A 17892-nucleotide genomic window follows, 5' to 3' on the forward strand; every position below is an offset into this window, starting at 1 on the left:
AGACCAGAAGTGAGAGGTGGTGATTGGCCTTATGAACTGGAGGTCAGCAATGAGTCATTTAAGAAAGCTAAATTTAATTGGTTTATTCATGAATCAGGAATTCTGTTAAGCAGCTGGAACAGAAATAGCAGTGGCTTAAAACAGTAGAAATTTTTTTCTATTATGAAAAGAAATCTAGAGGGGACAGTCTAGGGCTGGTCTTTCTGCTCTGCCATCCTTAGTGCAGGGCTTCCAACCCCAAGGTTGTGTCATGGCCTGAGATGGCTGCAGGAGCCCCAGCCGTCAGGTCAGGTTCTAGGCAGAGAGCAGGAAGAAGAGAGGAAAGGCAAAAAAAAAAAAAAAACCAACAAACATGCTCCATCTTGAGCTTTCCTGCAAGTCCCGCCAAATAGCTTGAGCTTCTCCTCATTGGCCTCCCTTAGTTGCAAGGGAGGCTGAGACATCTTTTAGCTGGGCACATTGCCACCCTTCAGAATTGGAATTCTGTCAACTGAGAAAGAAGGGGAGAATGGATATTGTGTAAACAATTAGCAAGGTCTACCGCCATTCATTCAGCGTTAATTTAGCACCTACGGTCAACTAGTTACGAGGCACAGTCACGGTGTCCCATTTCAAAGGAAAGACATAGAGAAGTAAGCAAGTACAGTACAGAGGATGGGTGAGGAAGAGGGGGAGAGTGGAGAAAGGCACAGAGTGGGTGTCTCACACACCCTCCAGGGCACATTCTGGAGTTGGTCACGCAGACATTCTTGTCTGTGGTTGATTTCCTCTATGTCCCCTCTTCTGCTCTCTCCCTTTTGTCATTGTCGCCATTGTTGTTGTTGGGGTTTGTTTTTGCTCCTCCATCCTGATGTCAGCAGTAGTCCCTAGAACCTCAGCAAGCAGAAAGAGTTGGTGGCTTAGTGGGCAGCTCTGGGATGCGAGCCATGTGTGTGAAGAGCCAAGTCCCAGGCCCATAAGGCAATTAGAGGCCAGTGGCAGGAGAGCATTTGTTCCTGGACATGCCGTGGCACTGCCAGGAGACTTTACTCCAGGAACAGGGTCGTCATCAGGAGGCGTGTTCTGACTAGGCACCTGGCATCACCCCTGCTGCGCTTGCCATAAAATGAAATTTTGGAGCAGTAAAATTCTTCTCCAGTTCCTGTGAAATGGGTGTAATTGTTTCATCCACATTAATTTAACCAGAGGTCTTGGTATGCTATAGTGTTAATTATGTGTAAAAGTAGTTCTACTTAAACTATAAAATTTATGGACAAGTAGACATTGATATTCCTTCTTAGAACTCAAAAATCTAGGAATAATTTGGGAGACCTGCATTATCTTTCTTTTTGATCCCAAGAACATCTATTGCTGTTTCCTTTGGGAAATTAGAGAGGCAGTGGGAAGCCTGCCACAGAGATTTTTCTAAGCAGGCATATCCCAGTCCCTAAGGAGTTTGAAAGTTTCAGAGAAGACTAAAGGATTAAAAGACCATTCGTTCTGGCATACTGCAGTCCTTATGAGGTTGGACTGTGACCCTGGTCAAGTTACCCTCCTGTCCTCAGTTTCCTCATCTGTCAAATTTTGATCCCGTGGCCCCTCCCCAACAGGGCTGTGATGGAGATGAAGAGACACATGGGACTCATTCAGCATGTGTTATTATCATTATTATTATTAGTGCTGCTGGTAGTGCTAGTCCACTAGCCCACTGGGTCATGATTGTACCCATATGTTGTGGCCAGAGTGTAGAAAGCCTTGGATACCACATTAAGGAGTTGGATTTTGTGGGCAAGGATGTGACAGATTATGGCTGGGCTTAGAAACGTCACTGACAGGAGTGGAGAGGCAGATCTAGGTGAGGAGAGGCCAGGGCTTGAACCCGGCCAGTCAAGGAAAGAGGAGAATGGATAAGTGAGTGGTGAGGGAGGACCCAGTGGTGCTGGAGTTCAGCCTATGTGCCTGAGGGATGGTGTACCATTGACTTGGGTGGGAAGCACTAGACGTGGAGCAGTTGGAGTGGCATGAGGGGAAAGAAGCATATGGTGATCAGTTCAGCAAACAAACAGAGCACCTGCTGCCTGCCAGGCATTCTGCTGGGCACGGGAGTCAGGGACACCTGTGGCCCGGCATGAAGATAATTGATTGCGTTTTGAACACGTTATGAGGCCCCTGTGAGGCCTCCATGTGGTATTTAGGCAGTCAGCAGGAGAGAGGCCCAGGACAGTGGTGTGGGATACAGTCACAGTGTGTGAAATTGCCAGTGGATGGGTTGTGCAGTGGATGGATTGAGCAGGGAAGCCAGCCAAGAACAGAATGGGGAGGGGAGGGCATTGGGGGTAGGAAAGGAGGATCATATTTCAAGAGCAGGTGAAGGAAGAGCAAGCAGCAGTGCAGAGCCCCGAGAGAAGAGGGCTTCAGGGAAGTGCTTGACAGAACCATTGCAGCTGTGAGACGGAAGCAGGACCAGGGCAGCAGCAAAGGGCCTCTTAGATGGGAGGGCAAGAGGAGGTCATCCAGGACCTCTGAGAGAGCTGTTTCAAATGGGAGGAGAAAGCAGTGTTCTCCTGGTGGTGGTTCTAATGCTTTGTATTTGTAGTTCTTAGTCGTTGTCAAGGCCCTTCGCACTCTTTTGAGACAGTCTCGCTCTGTCACCAGGTGCCAGGCTGGAGGGCAGTGGTGCTATCTCCACGCACTGCAACCTCTGCTTTCCAGGTTCAAGCAATTCTGCTTCAGCCGCCTGAACTGGGACTAGAGGCATGCGCCACCACATGGAGATAATTTTTGTATTTTAGTGGAGATGAGGTTTCACCATGTTGGCCAGGATGGTCTCGATCTCCTGACCTTGTGATCCTCCCGCCTCAGCCTCTCAAAGTGCTGGGATTACAGGTGTGAGCCACCGTGCCTGGCTGGCACTTCACACTCTGCATCATGCACTCTCACCAGCCTCTGAGGCAGTGGGGGTGGCCCCATCATACAGCTGGGAAACTGAGGCAGAGCCTAGACAGCCTACCTGACCCATGCAGGGCAGGGAAGACTTGCTTCCTAAAGGAGAGTCTTCCTCAAGGGCAGAACAGACCTAGCCAGGTGAGGAAGGAGGCCAGCTGGAAGGGAATGGCCAAGACTTGGGGCACGTGTTGAGAGCAAAGTACCTTTGACCTGGGGGAGTGGTGGGAGAGCTAACTAGAGAGGGAAGCAAGCCTGGATCAAGATGACCTTGTACCAACAGGAGTTGGGACTTTTTCCAACAGTAGCAGGGAGTTTTAAAGATTTCTAACCAGAGGATTAGATATCATGTTTGTAATCTAGAAAGATCAGTCTTGCTACAGGCAGGGAAGTGGGCAAAGAGTGAAGCAAGGGACCCTTTTTAGAGACTCTTGCAATAATTCAGATGAGAAATGATGAGAGTGTCCAGGCTTGGTGGCTCATGCCTGTAATCCTAGCACTTTGGGAAGCCAAAATGGGAGGATTGCTTGAGGCCAGAAGTTTGAGACCAGCCTGGTCAACATAGCAAGATTACCATCTCTTAAAAAAAAAAGAGCGAGAGAGAGAGAGAGAGAGAGAGAGAGAGAGAGAGAACTGATGATAATGAATTAGGGAGATACTTAGGACTCAGATGGACAATACTTGGTTACCAAATATGGTGGCTCAGACCTGTAATCCCAAAACTTTGAGAGGCTGAGGCAGAAGGATTGCTTGAGACCAGCCTAGGCAACACAGTGAGACGCCACCTCTACAAATTTTTTTTTTTAGTGAGCCAGGTGTGGCGGTACACACCTGTAATCCCAGCTACTTGAGAGGCTGATATGGAAGGGTCACTTGAGCACAGGAGGTCGAGGCTGCAGTGAACTGTGATCATGCCACCGTACGCTGACCTGGGTGACAGAGCAAGACCCCATCTTAAAAACAAACAAATAAAAAAATACTTGGTTCATTTGGTACTTGGTTTATTTGGATCTTGGGGTATATTGAGGATGAAGTGATAACATCAGCGAGACTAACTTCAAGGTCAAGACTCCTGCCAAGAGTCCACCCAGCCATAAGACGGGAAAGTGACAATAGAATCTGCCTCACTGTTGGCCTGGCAATGGGAGTTTGTTGATTAACCCTGAAGATGAACTCCTCCAGGTGAAGATCAAGGCTTCAGAATGAGCTGCTCTATCGATGTGAGAAACAGAGACAGACCTGGCCTTGCAGAAAGATTGCTGCAGTCTTTCTCCTACCATCTCCAGCACAAAGTGGTTTCTGGTCCCAGGAAGCCCTGGCTTGGGCTGTGTGGGACCCTTAGTGCTGTGAAGACTAGCAGCACCCTGGAGGTCTTTGTTCCTTCTGCCCTTTCCTTAGATTGCATCTCCCCACCTTGGTTTATTTATCATGAGATGGGGGAAAGCCTCCTGACAAATATATAAAATTGATCCAGTCCTGGATCAGTTTGGGTCATACAAGAGAATGGTCAGTGTTGGCCCACAGAGGGCCCTGGGCCCTTTACTCACCTTTTGGCCATAGGCTCTGAGCTCCCAGGTTTTGGCTGCCAAGCAAAAGGTGGAGTTGCATCGGTTGTTGCTCTTCACCAGCGACCCAGGGGTTGCTCGGGGTGAGCTTACGGGCTGTTTTCTTCTCTCTGCTTTGACTTGTGCTGAATTCTGTCCCCAGGCCTGTTGCAGCATCTGCTTGGCTTCTGGGGCCAGAGCCTAGGTTTCAACGGGCTGCCCATGGTTTACCCTCAGGATGAATGCTAGGAAGTTGGGGAGCACTGTGGTGGTGGTACAAGTTCAGCCCCTCATTTTAGTTTATGTTAAAATGTTTACTAATGCAAAATAACACATAGATCAGAACGTTGTATGATAGAAAGGGACTGACCAGACTCAGGATCTCCTGCCCCAGCCCCAAGGGTGAAGATGAAGGTGAAGGTGATTGGTTTCCTGGGCATCCTTCCTTCTACAGTTTTTCCTTGCACACTCCCATGTGCATGTGCTTTTTATCCTCTTCTGCTCTTACCCATGGTAGTGGGAAGCACACTAAATCACTAAATTGCTTTGATACCTAGCTTTCTTTACTTAAGCATATCTTGGGAATCTTTCCACGTCAGCATATACAGATACATTGCATTCTGTTTTTTTTTAATTTTTTTAATTTTTTTTTTTTTTTTTGAGATGGAGTCTTGCTCTGTCTCCCAGGCTGGAGTGGAGTGACATGATTTCTGCTCACTGCAACCTCCGCCTCCCAGGTTCAAGCGACTTGCCTTCCTCAGTCTCCCGAGCAGCTGGAATTACAGGTACCCACTACCACGCCCGGCTCATTTTTGTACTTTTGGTAGAGACGGGATTTCACCGTGTTGGCCAGGCTAATATCAAACTCCTGACCTCAAATGATCCACCCACCTCGGCCTCCTAGAATGCTGAGATTACAGGCATGAGCCACTGTACCCAGCCATTCTTTTTTTTTTTTTTTTTTTTAAGCTTTTTTGTTATATATATGATATATGTTAAGTGGACTGTGGCTTACAAAATCTCTTCACAGCTGTTTTCCAGTGTGATCCTTCTAGCCATGTGAAGAAGTCAGACCAGAAGAAATTTTTTTGCAGCTCAGGATACTCTGCAAACAAGGAATAAATGAGAGGAGTTGGGGCTCATTTAATGTAGACTAAAACAGGATCTTTCCTTTGAGAGACTGAGACAGAATTGGGAGCAGGCTGTAGATGTGCACACATGTCTACCCAGAGAGAACATGCGAGGCATCATCTGCAGAGGAATGTGGTGGGCAGCACATGCCACGGGGGTGGGAATGGGAGAGCTTCCGGGAAGGGGATGGAACTTGAACCAAACCTTTTTTTAGAAAAGAGGGGAGGCCGGGTGCAGTGGCTCACACCTGTAATCCCGGCACTTTGGAAGGCCGAGGTGTGCACATCACTTGAGGTCAGGAGTTCAAGACCAGCCTGGGCAGCATAGCAAAACCCTGTCTCTATTAAAATTACAAAAATTAGCTGGGCCTGATGGCACACACTTGTAATCCCAGCTACTCAGGAGGCTGAGGTGGGATTGAATCTGGGATGCGGAGGTTGCAGGGAGCCAAGATCGCACCACTGCATTCCAGCCTGGGTGACTTCATCTCAAAAAAAATAAGACTCCATCTCAAAAAAAAAAAAAGGAAAGAGGAGAAGGTAGGAATGAGACAAAGGAGAAGGAGAGGAAGGCATTTCAGGCAGGAGAGTAGCATGGGCAGAAGATGTAAACACAGGGCAGGGGGTCGGTGTCCTTGGACATGCTTCCACCACCCTGGCCTAATCATTGACTTAGCAGACATCTAAATGCCTGCTCCGTGCCCAGCACTGTACAGGGCCACAAGGCAGCAGGAGCCTCTCTCCTGCACTCTGTGGGCTCTGACTCCAACCAGCAGAAACTGGATGCACAATAGCAGGCAAAACTAGTTGATGATGATAGAGTTCAGAAGAGTGGTTACAGCCTGGCACAGTGGCTCACACCTGTAATCCCAGCACTTGGGGAGGCTGAGGTGGGAGGACAGCTTGAGCCCAGGAGGCTGAGGCTCCAGTGAGCCGTGATTGGGCCACCACTGCATTCCAGCCTGGCCTGGGCAACAGAACAAGACTCTAGTGTCTCAAAAAAAAAAAAAAAAAAAAAATTGCAGAGTAGTTACTTATTGTGGGGATTGGCTGGGCAGGGTCACAAGGAACCTTCTGGGGTTCTGGAAATATTTGCTGTGTTGACCTGGCTGATTGTTTTATTTGGGTTTTGGTTTTGTTTGTTTGTTTGTTTGTTTGTTTTGAGATGGAGTGATCTCAGCTCACTGCAACCTCCATCTCACTGCTTTAAGCGATTCTCCTGCCTCAGCCTCCTGAGTAGCTGGGACTGCAGGTACCCGCTACCACACGCAGCTAACTTTTGTATTTTTAGTAGAGATGGGGTTTCACCATGTTGGCCAGGCTGGTCTTGAACTTGTGAACCCAGGTGACCTGCCCAGCTTGGCCTCCCAAAGTGCTGGGATTACAGTTATGAGCCACTGCACCCGGCTTGGTTGATGGTTTTATGGTGGTATATAAACGTAAGAATTCATGGAGCTTAAGATAAATGCAGACTGCATACTCTAATCATGAGTATGTTATGCACCATTTATAAAATCCAGCAGGCAAATAAATAGCACATCCCCAAAATGAAGAAGTAAAATGCAATAGCACGAAAATGTCCAAAGAGCTATGCCTGGGAAATGCAGGGACTCTAGGAGCACATTATAGGGAGGCTTATCTGAAGCAGTGATTTTTATTTTTATTTTTATTTTTTTTGAGATGAAGTCTCACTCTGTTGCCCAAGCTGGAGTGCAGTGGCACAATCTCTGCTCACAGCAACCTCCACCTCCCGGGTTCAAGTGATTCTCCTGCCTCAGCCTCCCGAGCAGCTGGGACTACAAGCACATGCCACCATGCCCAGCTAATTTTTGTATTTTTGGTAGAGACGGGGTTTCACTATGATGGCTAGGCTGGTCTTGAACTCCTGACCTCATGATCCACCCACCTCGGCCTCCCAAAGTGCTGAGATTGCAGGCATGAGCCACCGTGCCTGGCCTGAGGCAGTGATATTTAAGCGGAGATTTGAAGGATGAGATAGGTGAAGTTGGGTTAAGAAGAGGGTGAGGTGTCCCAGTTGGAAGGAATGTCCTATGCTGAGATCCAAAGGTAGAGCGAGCCTGGTGTACTGGAAATGTCAGGGTGCACAGAGCGTGGAGTTATAAAGGAGTGAGAGATGAGATTTCAGATCCTCACCCTCTCTCACTATGTCGTTTCTAAAGGCCCCTGGTGCCTTTCTTTGCCCCTGTCCACTCTTATAGTCATTTGAACCAGAGGACAGAATCCTGGGCTTCAGAATTAAGTCCACACACCTTAGTAACTAGGAATTTAAGGCTAGCCAGGTCCTGGCCCTTTATCTGTCTGTCAGAGAGTGGGGTGCCCCAGCCAAAGAAGACAGCTCACCATTCCTAGATGTACCCTGCATTCTTGGCTGCCTTACCTGACTCACCTTGGCCTTCCCTGGGAGTGTCTTTTCTAGTTTTTGGCCCAGCTAGAAGAAGGGCCATAACACCTACTCTAGAATCATCTCTGCTGCTCCCAGGTTGGAATATTTCTTCCTCCGCAGTGGCCACCTCTTATGTGGCCTCCGACACACAGTTTGTATACTGACCTCTTCAAGGGCAGGCTGTGTTTTACTCCTTTTGTCATCTCTCCCCATAGGGGTCTAGGTCAGTACTTTTGTACATGGTGCCTAAAACAGTTCCATAAATGATATTTTATTTGAATGAGGGCTCTCTGGCCAGAGCTAGGTGGAAGATTGCCATGCGGGGCAGGGGTCATAACAAAGGCTGACCATCAAGATGCTGGTGCTTCCAAATTCCCAACAGTTATCAACTTGCAGGATTGAGGAACAAGGAATAGAAATTCCCTGGAATTCCCAAAATCATAAGTTATAAATCGTAAGTTATTCTATGTCTTTCCTAACACTCTATGAGGTTTGTTTTGTTTTGTTTTTGTTTTGGGACGGAGTCTTGCTCTGTCACCCAGGCTGAAGTGCACTGGTGGGATCTCAGCCACCTCTGCCTCCCAGGTTCAAGCAATTCTCCTGCCTCAGCTTCCCAAGTACCTGGGATTATAGGTGTACGCCACTATGCCCAGCTGATTTTGGTATTTCTATTAGAGGCGGGGTTTCACCATGTTGTCCAGGCTGGTCTCAAACTCCTGACTTCAGGTAATCCACTTGCCTCGGCCTTCCAAAATGCTGGGATTACAGGCATGAGCCACTACACCTGGCCCACTTTATGAGGTGTTTTTTGTTTGGTTGGTTTTTTTTTTTTTTTTTTTAAGACAGAGACTTGCTTTGTGGCCCAGGCTAGAGTGCAATGGCGCAGTCTCAGCTCACTGCAACCTCTGCGTCCCAGGTTCAAGTGTTTCTCCTGCCTCAGCCTCCCAAGTAGCTAGGATTACAGGCACCCTCCACCAGGCCTGGCTAATTTTTGTATTTTTGGTGGAGACGGGGTTTCACCGTGTTGGCCAGGCTGGTCTGGAACTCCTGACCTCGTGATCTGTCCACCTGGACCTCCCAAAGTGCTGGGATTCCAGGCAAGAGCCACTGCGCCCAGTCCTTTAAGAGTTTTTAAATAAGGAGTGGTCATAATAATAAATGGAATTAGTTTTCTTTGATAAAATTTCAGAGGTGTTTCTGTTTAAAAAAAAAAGATATAACATTAGATGTGTGGTTTGGTGGTTTGGTTGGGCACAGTGACACACACCTGTAATCCCAGCACTTTGGGAGGCCAAGGCAAGAGGATGGCTTGAGCTCAGGAGTTTGAGACCACCCTGATAACAGAGAAAGATTTTGTCTACTACAAATCAGAAAAATTAGCCAGCATAGTGGCATGTGCCTGCAGTCCCAGTTACTCAAGGGGCTGAGGCAGGAGGATCCCTGGAGCCCAGGAGTTTCAGGCTGCAGTGAGCTTTGATAGCACCACCGCACTCCAGTCTGGGTGACAAAGCAAGACCCCCATCTCAAAAATTAAAATAATAAAAATAAAATAAATGCCTAGTTTATTATTATGGCCAAATATATTGTGATGATTGTATATATTTTGTTAGAATGTAAAAATGATCTCTACCTGATATAGACATTTGATAATAGAAAATGTGGAAGAGGCAGGGCGCAGTAGCTCACACGTGTAATCCCAGCACTTTGATTTGCCAATTTCAAGGTCAGGCGTTCCAGACCATCCAGCCTGATCAACATGGTGAAACCCCGTCTTTAGTAAAATTACAAAAATTAGCCAGGCGTGGTAGCACACGCCTGTGATCCCAGCTACTCGGGAGGTTGAGGCAGGAGAATCACTTGAACCTGGGAGGTGGAGGTTGCAGTAAGCCAAAATCATGCCATTGCACTCCAGCCTAGGCAACAAGAGCAAAACTTTCTCAAAAAAAAAAAAAAAAAAAAAAAAAGTTACTCTTAAAGGTTAAAACTAGAGAAAAGTTAATAATACAATGAAATTCTGTACTTCCTTCACCAAGATTCGCCAGTTGCTAATGGTTTGGTACATTTGTTTAATGTCATGTCATAGATTAGCCACATTCCATATTTGTTGGAACGTTTCCTTGTGATTAGACTTGGGTTTATGTTGTTGGCGGGAACCCACATAGATGATATGTGCTTCCTGTTGTGTACATCAGGAGGCACAGTGGTGCCAGTTGGCCCTAGTAAAGGTGATGCTAACTTGATTCACCTGGTTAAGTTGGCATCTGTGAAGGCTACTTTTGTATTAAAGCAGTGAACTTCTTCGGAAGGAACTTTTCACTGACTTCGGGAATTGCTGGCAGCCAGTTAGGAAAAGAGACCACTGTTTCTCTGTCAAAGGTAGCTGTAGTTAAGAAACATCCTAGTATAGTCAGACGAGCTCTGGAGGCTGGTATGCCAGCGCCTGGGACCAAGCTCTATAGCCATCTTTCCCTGTGACCATAGCCAAGTTATCTCTGAGCTGTGTGAGACTGTGCATATACGGAAATAGACACTCAGAGAAGGGAAGCAGTTTGCCCAAAGCTACTCAACTAATGCATGGCAGAGCTGGGATTAAAACCCATTTTTGCTTGGGTTAGCCCTGCCCTTGTCCTTATGCCAAGCTGCCTCCTTTGTGAGGTGGCTGGTCATTATTACTGTGGCACTGACTACTCAGAAGTAGTGCTCAGAACAAAGCAGAAGAGCACCAAGCCTTATAGGCCCTGACCAGTGAGAGGGAAGAGAGAGATGCCTTCCTTATCCATCTGGACTGCGCTTAGAATTCCTGGGCCAATTTGGGGATCCCAGGTATCAGCCCTAACATGGGCCAGTGCCAGTGCCAGGTACGTGTAGCCTGTACTTCCAGGTCTGGGCAGGCGGAGGCTGGAATGGTGCCAGCAGCTCACCTCTGTAACACAGCATGGAAGCATTTATTTCAAGGGTGGCTCAGAGAAGTGAAGCAGTTTGCCCAAAGCAAACTGGTTCCTCCCCTGCATGTGGCAGGCTGTCCTGCAAGCTGGGAGGCGGGCTGTTGCACGTTCCCCAGCCACCCTTGAAATAAATGCTTCCATGCTGTGTTACAGAGGTGAGCTGCTGGCACTGTTAGAGCCTCCGCCTGCCCAGACCGGGAAGTACAAGCTGCACATACCTGGCACTAGCCCATTTTCGGGTTGGTGCCTGGGATCCCCAGATTGGCACAGGCATTCTAAGGGCAGTCCAGACAGATGAAGGAAAGTATTGCCTCAGCCTGCCTGGGTTCCTGGGGGGAGAGAAGGAGACAGGAAGCATTAATGGGGGAAAGGTGTGCCAACCCTTGCCAAGCAGGTCATTGTGGGTGGGGAGACACCGCCTACTTGCTCGGGACGCCCTAGGATTTGGGTGGAGGTTCTTGAGGAGGCACGAGAAAGGAGGGCTGTGACAGCGATTCTGGAGCACCCTAGAATGGCTCTTAGTGGCCTTCTGCTCTGGTGACCCACCAGCAGCCCACCTGCCTGTCATCTTCCCAGTTAGCAGCCATCCCCAGAGCCAGTGACACCTGAGCACTTGGTAAGTAGAAAGACCCGGTGTCTGTTTTGGGAAAAACAGTGGCTCTGGCTGAAGCAGGAAATGGTACTCCTTGTCAAGGTTGTATTGTCCTGTTGCCGTAGAACTGAGACCCTGAGGATCAGCCCTCTTAATTTCCAGTTGCTTCTCCTTGCATTATTGATCCTCATAGGCCTCCAGGAAGGCAGCCAAATTTGGAGCCAGGACCAGTGGCTTGGTGAGGCACAGGCTGTGCTGTATGGGCCCTGGGGGGAGTTCTGGGGAGTTCTTATTCCCCTGGCTTATGGCCACCTTCAACCCTGCATCTTGGAGAGACCCCCAGGGCTCTGGCAGCCAAGTGGGCAGGAGCAGAGGGAGGGGCACCTTGGGAGGGAGAGCCCCAGAAGGGAACAGGGTTTATAGACAGACTCCCGATCACTGCTTGTAATGCTCGCTCAGTGAACAGTGGCAGTGCTTTACCTGATTCTTTCAAGAGAGCCCCTTCTCTCTCCTGCTGAATGAGGCTGAGATCCAGACTGGTTAGAAGCCTGACATGACCTGACATGTGAGACCTTACGTACTCTAAATGAATTCCCCAAGTGTCATCAATAAATCACGTTGGTTCTGGCATTTCCCTATCTTACCCTGCAAACCCCTCCTCCTAGACTGAGTTCTGAGGAGTGAGATTGCAGTTTTGACCCCTGTTCTTTCTGAGAGGGGGTTGTAAAGCAGGTATAAAATCCAGAAGCTGCTGTCAGAATTATGTGAGAACCTTTTCTGAATCTCTAGGGTGCTTTGATGCTTAAAAAGTCTTTCTGGGCTCCCTGAGATTTGAATCCTCTTGTTTTATCTGTCCTTTCACTCTGGTTCTTTTTTTCCTTTCTTGGGGACTTGATGCTTCTCAAATATTTGTTAAGTGGGCCCTTATATGAAACCTTAGAAAGCAACCAGCTAGGCATGCGCTTTGAAAGGAAAAGGAGGACTGAGAACAAGAGTAAACATTCCTCTGAGATTTGGCAGCAGGAGAGCTTTGCTCCTTTCCTGGTGTCAGTATGTGCCTGCAGCTCCCAGGCTGCCTTTACTCAAGGAAGATCCGTTTGCAAGACTCCTGACTCTTCTTCTCTGCTTTATTACAAAAGATGTTGATGCTTGTTTTAAAAACAATTTAGGCTGGGCTTGGTGGCTTATGCCTGTAATCCCAACACTTTGGAAGGCTGAGGTGGGTGGATCGCCTGAGGTCGGGAGTTCGAGACCAGCCTGACCAACTTGGAGAAACCCTGTCTCTACTAAAAATACAAAAAATTAGCCAGGGGTGGTGGCACATGCCTGTAATCCCAACTACTCTGGAGGCTGAGGCAGGAGAGTTGCTTGAACCCGGGAGGCAGAGGTTGCGGTGAGCTGAGATCACACCATTGCAGTCCAGACTGGGCAACAAGAGCGAAACTCCATCTCAAAAAAATAAAATAAAATAAAATAAACTACAAACATGAATGAAGGTATTTATCTCCCCACCAGTCTCCCTCATCCTCCCTTCCCTCCTGTTCTTAGACTGTTTTCTCTCCCAGTAGTATAGGTTGTGGGGCAAGTGTGTGTAGCTCTGCATTGGTGTCTTAAACAAAATGAGTGTGTCTTGAATGCACAGCTCAGCCACTCACTGTTTTCTTCGGCTGTGTGTCACGGCCATCCTGCCGTGGCACCACGTCTGTGCCAGCTGCTGCTCTTGGGCATCTGCAGAGGATTCCAAGACATGGATCTTGAGGTAGGCTTCTTCAGCTTTTTCTGCTTCATCTTATTCTCTACAGTCATTTGTATCATGCTTGTGAAACCTTTTTTTAAAAACTTGCTTACTAACACAGCACATGTTCATTTAAGAAAATGTAGAAAAATCAGATAAGCAGCCAGGCATGGTGGCTTACGCCTGTAATCTCAGCACTTTGGGAGGCTGAGGAGGGCAGAGCACCTGAGGTCAGGAGTTCGAGACCAAACTGGCCAACATGGCAAAACCCCATCTCTACTAAAAATACAAAAGTTAGCAGGCGTGCTGGTACGTACCTGTAGTCCCAGCTACCTGGGAGGCTGAGGTGAGAGAATATCTTGAACCCAGGAGGCGGTGGTTCCAGTGAGCCGAGATCATGCCACTGCACTCCAACCTGGATGACAGAGCAAGACCCTGTCCCAGAAAAAAAAAAAAATCAGATAAGCAATAAAAAAAAGAAATAGAAATGACCCCTAAGAGGTAACATTTTGGTATGTATAATACAAGTCTTTTACATTTGCTCTCTTATCTGAGCATTGCCACTGCCATTAAGGAAGGCACATGGTTATTAGTCCTGTCTCACAGATAGAAAGCCTGAGCCACAAAGAGGGTAGCAGGTTGCCCAGGGGTACACAGCATAGTAAAGACAGAGCTGGGGTGTACCTATCATATAATTCAACACTAATGCTCTCTCCACTGCAGCCCAGTCACTATCTTTGCACTCCCAGATAGAGAGGAGAGTGCCAGGCATTGGATTTCAGCTTTTTTCTGCTTCATCTTATTCTCTACAGTCATTTGTATCATGCTTGTAAAACCTTTTTTTAAATACTTGCTTACTAAAGTAAGCTGCCTTATCCAAAGGTTAATAGACAGATGGCTGCTTGAAGAAAGCCCCTGACTGACTTAGGAAAAGAAGTAGAAAACATGTTCTTCAGGTTTACAGATGATATAAGGAATTGTTTGCACTTTAGAGAACAGGATAGGCTTAGAAAACTGTCCAAGAGCTCTAATGACAGGTCAGGAACAACAGAATAACCTTTGGAAGGGGTGGATGTGAAGGGGCCCCCTTCTATTTCCATAAGCACAGAAAGGCCTGATTTCATGTTTGGGCAGTGGCGACTGGTCTGCCTGGGAATCCTAGTGGACCATAAGCAGAAGGACATGTCATTTTAGCACTTGGGCTTCATCTTACTTCCTGGGAGTGTTCTGAGCTACACATCAAGAGGACGTGATGAACTAAGGAAGAGGGTTTGGGAACCTGTCAATTGCCAAATGCGGTGACTGAGAGATTGCACCTAGAGAAGATGGGTTTGGGGAGGAAAATGTGCAGACCGAGACTTGGTGACCAGGGGCCAGGCAGGACAGGACCAGGAATGGCAGTTAGTTTAAGGGAGAGTCTAATCGGTCAGGATGCAGAACAGCTTTTTGGCATTAGAGTTCAGGAATGGCAGTGAGAGGCAGCACAGTGGAGTGGTGGAGAGCGCCTCCTCTCATGGCTTACTGGCTCCTGACTCCTGGCTCCTAGAGTCTTGAAGTTAGCTCACTCTTCCACGCTTCAATTTTCTCATCTATAAATGGGGATGATAATGGTACCTGCCTTGTAGTCCACTTGGAAAACCTAAAGGAGTGATCCATGATATCAGCTTAGAACATTGCCTGGCACATGGAGGTGCTATGCCCTGTTTGATTCACACAGAAGCTGGGTAGGCTCCACGTAAGAAGAGTTGTAGCAGGTCTTCTGCATGCGTTTGGTGTGGCCTACTTCCCCAGCCTTTGCCATTCCCTGCCCCCCTGTCTCGTTTCTTTCTCTATCTTCCTCTCCTGGGCCTAGGATCCTATATTTCCCCTACCTAGAACACCCTACCCCTCAATGTTTATTTTCTTCTTTGAAACTCTTAAGTATTTTATATCTTTTTCTTTAAATTTGTTTTTTTTTTTTTTTCACTAAAGAATGAGACAGGGTCTTGCTGTGTTGCCCAGGCTGGTCTAGAACTACTGGGCTCAAACAGTCTTCCATCTCAACCTCCCTGCCCAACCGCTGTACCCAGCAGTATTTTCTGTAATTAGCATAGTGTACTTTTCAGATTATCTTGGTGACCTAACTCTTCTTGACCTTGAACCTTCCCTGAGGCCTCCAGAGGCGATTTCCTCCTTCTTAGGACTCAGCTGTCCTTCACTCTTCCTTCCTTATGCACAGTCTATCCTATGACTGGTCTTATCTTTCTCCCTCAGTATAGGTGGTTTTAAAGGCACCCAGGGATTTGTCATCGTGGCCTCACCCCAACCCTGGGTCTGATCTAGGACTCTGAGTCAGGGAGACCTCCCTCCATTGAGTAATAATAGTAGCCTTGGGGTCTTCTCAGTGAGAAGATTGTAGAGTTTAAGGGAGGAAGAAGCACCAGTGCTGCCTCCTCATGGGAAAAATGAAGGCCACCCCCCTACCCCACCCCCCCCCACCCCCCGCCAACCACCACCACAGAACCACCAACCCCAAGGTCACTTGGCAGATTAGCAAAAGGACTAGCCAGGCCCCTCAGCCAGCTGCTTCTATATTCGCCCTCCACCACATTTCTACCAATTTATGCTCATCTGATGAGCTCCTCCTTTGAAGGGTCTGGAATGATCTGGAGGGGTCTGGAAAGCAGGGTCAGATGCCCCTGGAAAACTGAAGCCCAGGGGCAGTTATCTCTACAGGACTGCTTCAAGTTGCATGGTGAACAGACATCTTTTTTCCAATTGTGCCAGTTGTTCCTCTAATACTTGGTTATGTGAATCTAACAACAGACAAAAATCTCTGCCTCTTAGGGCTTATATTCTTTGGGAAGAGACAAGCACTAAACAAACGAGAAAATATGCATATACTCTGCCAGAGAGCAGTAAGACGGACGGAGAAAGTTGAAGCAGGGAAGGGAGATGGGAGTACCTGAGAGAGGACTGTGCTGGTTTGAAATAGGGAAGCCAGGGAGGGCCTCACTGGGAGGGCCGCCTTTGAGAAAAGACCTGAAGGAGGTGAAGCAGTGAGCTGTGGAGATGGGTAACTGGGGAAAGGACTTCAGCTAGGGAGAACAGCAGCTGCAAAGGCCCACCCAAGGCGGGATATGCCACCTGTGTTTAGACCAGAAGGAGGCCTTGTGCCTGGTGCTTAATGTACCAGAAGGAGTGGAGCAGGCAGGGGTGCCAGTTCCAGAAGACCTGCTGGCAGGTATCAAGATGGGCTTTTTCTCTGAGGTAGGAAGCTCCAGGAAGGATTTGATAGACCCAGATGGTGTTGTCTGGGACCAGGGTCATAGCAGCAGAGGTGGTGAGAAGTGATGAGATTCTATATATTTATTAAAGGCAAATGGGAGGCTGAGGTGGGTGGATCACAAGGTCAAGAAATCAAGTCCTGGCCAACATGGTGAAACCCCATCTCTACTAAAAAATACAAAAATTAGCCAGGTATGGTGGCACGCACCTGTGGTCCCAGCTACTTGGGAGGCTGAGGCGGAAGAGTCACTTGAACCCAGGAGGTAGAGGTTGCAGTGAGCCGAGATTGCACCACTGTACTCCAGCCTGGCAACAGAGCAAGACTCCATCTTAAAAAAAAAAAAAAAAGGCAAAGCCATCAAGATGCATTGACTCTAACTGGAAGGTTGGAGGTTTCATTAACTGAGATGAGAGAGACCATGCACGGAAGGTCCAGGGCTCAGTTTGGGATGTATTAGGCTTGTGCCACCATTGGACATCCATGTGGAGGTGTCAGAGAAGCTGGCCTAGAGAAATAAATTTGGGAATCATCATCATACAGAAGGCATTGGAAGGCACAAGCAGGCATAAGATCATAGAGGAAGCGTAGATGGAGAATGAAAGAGACCTTTAGAGATTAGGAAGAAAATTGCTAACAGGGACCAACGAAGGAGATTGATAAGGATAGCCAGTGATAACAGAGGAAAACCTGGGAGGGAGCCAAGTGAAGAGAAGGTGTGGAGGAGGAGGAATTGAGCAGTCATATCACATGCTGTCGTGAGTCAAGTAAAATGAAGATCATAAGTGTTTACTTTAAAAGTACAGTGACATTATCCGGGCGTGGTGGCTCACGCCTGTAATCCCAATACTTTGGGAGGCCAAGGTGGGCAAATCACTTGAGGTCATGAGTTGAAAATCAGCCTGTCCAACATGGTGAAACCCTGACTCTACCAAAAATAAAAAAATTAGCCAGGCATGGTGACACGTGTCTGTAGTCCCAGCTATGGGAGTCTGAGATGGGAGAATTGCTCTAATCTGGGAGGCAGAGGTTGCAATGAGCCAGGATCGAGCCATTGCACTCCAACCTGGGCAACAAAGTGAGACCCAGTCTCAAAAAAAAAAAAAAAAAAAAAAACGCCAGACATGGTGGCTCACACTTGTAATTCTAACACTTTGGGAAGCCAAGGTAAGAGGATCACTTGAGGTGAGGTGTTCAAGACTAGCCTGGGGCTAACATGGTGAAACCCAACTCTACTAAAAATACAAAAATTAGCTGGGTGTGGTGGCAGGTGCCTGTAATTCCAGCTACTTGGGAGGCTGAGGCAGAAGAATCAGCTGAACCCCGGACACAGAGGTTGCAGTGAGCTGAAATCG

General features: G+C 47.8%; 1 protein-coding gene across 6 annotated transcripts in view; it reads left to right on the plus strand.

Moving 5' to 3' along the window:
- The window catches only part of PPARD (peroxisome proliferator activated receptor delta), an 85240-nt gene that overhangs the window by 39393 nt on the left and 27955 nt on the right, over nt 1-17892 (plus strand). Inside the window, exon 1 of one of the 6 annotated variants that reach the window (XM_074397954.1) lies at nt 11168-11561. The exons of the other annotated variants lie outside the window; for them this stretch is intronic. The gene's annotated coding sequence lies outside the window, so the exon portion shown is untranslated. Of the gene's footprint in view, nt 1-11167; nt 11562-17892 lie in introns of those variants that run through there. 6 annotated transcript variants of the gene reach the window in all.

Source organism: Saimiri boliviensis, chromosome 4 (assembly GCF_048565385.1).
Source record: "Saimiri boliviensis isolate mSaiBol1 chromosome 4, mSaiBol1.pri, whole genome shotgun sequence".
Taxonomy (NCBI): domain Eukaryota; kingdom Metazoa; phylum Chordata; class Mammalia; order Primates; family Cebidae; genus Saimiri; species Saimiri boliviensis.